This window comes from Montipora capricornis, chromosome 9 (genome assembly GCF_036669925.1).
Source record: "Montipora capricornis isolate CH-2021 chromosome 9, ASM3666992v2, whole genome shotgun sequence".
NCBI lineage: Eukaryota > Metazoa > Cnidaria > Anthozoa > Scleractinia > Acroporidae > Montipora > Montipora capricornis.
In genome coordinates this window covers 11351183-11353682 of record NC_090891.1, presented here as the reverse complement: position 1 = coordinate 11353682, position 2500 = coordinate 11351183, and the positions used below count along the sequence as shown (strand labels likewise).

At 40.6% G+C, this 2500-nt stretch overlaps 1 long non-coding RNA gene across 1 annotated transcript in view; it reads left to right on the top strand.

Moving 5' to 3' along the window:
- The first annotated feature begins 2117 nt into the window (after nucleotides 1-2117).
- The window catches only part of LOC138015471 (uncharacterized), a 4748-nt gene continuing 4365 nt past the window's right edge, over nucleotides 2118-2500 (top strand). Inside the window, exon 1 of the long non-coding RNA XR_011125563.1 lies at nucleotides 2118-2500. This exon is cut by the window's right edge and continues 1347 nt beyond it. This is a non-coding gene — a long non-coding RNA (uncharacterized lncRNA).

Here is a 2500-nt window from a genome sequence, read left to right as displayed (position 1 = left end):
GCAGTGTTCTTCTACAGAAGCATGATGACCAGTTAAGTCCTGTTGCATTTGCGTCTCGTACCTTAACGGATCCAGAAAAGAAGTACGCCTAAATTTAAAGAGTGTTTAGCGTCCGTGTGGGCATGTGAGATCTTTGTGCTCTGGAGTCGTTTCAGCTGTTGACAGATCACAAGCCGTTGGTATCGCTGATCAACCATCAGGACTTGGATAGAGTACCCTTAAGAGGTTAGCGTCTTGTTATGCCCTTGATGAGATTCAGAGTAAAGGCTGAACATGTGCCTGGACAGGAATTAGCAGGTTGCTGATACTCTTCCAAGAAATCCTCTAGCATCCCTGTCAGAGACATCAGACACACAAGATGTCTGAAAGCGTATGTTGATGCAGCCCTGCATCACCTGAGAAGATTGAACAGATTAAGTACGCTACCGTCTTCCCTACAGTCTAAAGTATTGGAACGTATCCACGATGGTCACCAGGGCATGATTAGGTGTCGTGAGAGAGCTAATATGTCAGTTTGGTGACCTGGTATCAGCCGAAACATTCAAAGCAAAGTTTCAAGAGAACTTACCTAGTCAGAGAAAGGAACCACTCATCACAACACCTCTTCCAGAGAGAGCGTGGAAGATTGGTGCAAACTTGTGTGAACACCAAGCGAAGCAGTTTCTAGTCGTCATGTTCTATTACACGAAGACTTTCGAAATTGCTTACATGTCCAGTACTACCAGCGATGCTGTGATCAATAAGATGAAGGATATCTTTGCCCGATGGGGAGTACCAGAGGAAATTGTGAGTGATAACGGACCGCAATTCTCATCTGAACAGTTTCGCAAATTTAGTCAAGACTATGACTTAAAGCATTTCACTACTAGCCCTTATTACCCGCAAGCAAACGGTGAGGCACAAAGTGGAGTTCGTATAGCGAAGATGATTCTGAGGTAGAGCGATACTTTTCTTGCACTTATGTCTTACAGAGCAACACCTCATACCGCCACTGGTGTAAGTCCTTGCCAGTTAATGATGGGAAGAGAAATTCGCACCCTTCTACCTACGTTGGAATCTAACTTAAAGAAGGTTCTACTAAGCCAATAAGCAGTTGCCAGAAAGGATGAGGAAACTAAAACCACTTACCGCCGACACTTTGACAAGAGGCATGGTGTACGACCTCTTCCAGATCTAAAGCCAGGAGGCTCAGCGCGTGTGAGGCTAGATCAGCAAAAATTATGGAAGACACCTGGTAAAGTCAATGGAAGCAGTCCGGTTTCTAGGTCGTATATCATCCAGACACCAAACAGCGTGGTGCATAGGATCTGCAGACACCTGCACACGGCGAATAGTCGCAGTAGAGCGGTCAAGTTCAAGTTCAAGTTTATTAACTTCTTATTTTACTATTACAATGGTAAAGGCTACACTATCCCGCAAATAGCGTATGCTAATCTAGGCGGGTAGTGTTTTTATCTAAATATGTACAAAGAAGTCTTAAATAGTAAATATTAACTAATTAATTAATTAATTGATTAAAAGCAAAAAGGATAAATAACCAAAACAAAAAAGATGAATTAATTGGTATGGATATTTCAAGAGAATAACGGGAAATGAGTCTCAACATACTGAATTACTGGTATGATGACAAAGTTTATAAATTACACTGTACGATATTTCTATTCAGCTAGAAGAGGTAATTTTTGAATCAGGGTGTTAAGATCAACATAAGAATCCTCATGCTCTAAAAACCGCAGTAATATTTGTTTTTATATCCTCTTTTTTCGCAAGTATTGGTTAATTTTTATTGCCAATAAGCGGACAGACACATAAATTTATAATTTATGCGAGGATGACGTGATATTGCTTGCGTCAGATTGAAGTTTCTCGCATTTTTGTCTCGCGTTTTTCTTGTGTTTTGACTTAATTTTGACCCCTCGCAAGTATAATGCTTTCCAACGGAACAAAGAGTAGTTGGAAAGCGTGTTCGTTACGGTTCGTAGCATTACTATAATTCAAGGTATTCACATTGTTTCTGAAATAAGGCTTCACATATTTTGAACAATTGTTTCGTATTTACTTTTTGTTCATGGTTATGTAACTGCATATATTATGTGCTAATTATTTGGTATAAAAGTGGAATTTCTAGTTTTCACTATCTCGCCTTCTGGACAGCCACCAAGAACTGTATCCTAACTTTATATTAGTTAGAAAACCTGAAATACGTTGCATTCGATTGAGGAAGACGTTCGCCTTCTGGACAGCCACCAAGAACTGTAACTTAGCTTGTTGGTGAGTCCAGAAATACAAGCTATGCTTTCTGGTTTTAGCGCTGATCCTTCTCAGCCTCCTACTGCGCCTTTGCCGGCTATTTCGGAGCTAAAAAACTTTCTTTCTGCGGAGCTCGCTTCATTCAAGGACGAGCTTGATCGTCAGAACGACGAATCCATCAACTTCGCAGTTAAGAAAATTCGTCTTGAAAATTTCGCTCGACATACATTTAAATATAAAGGGAACGAAG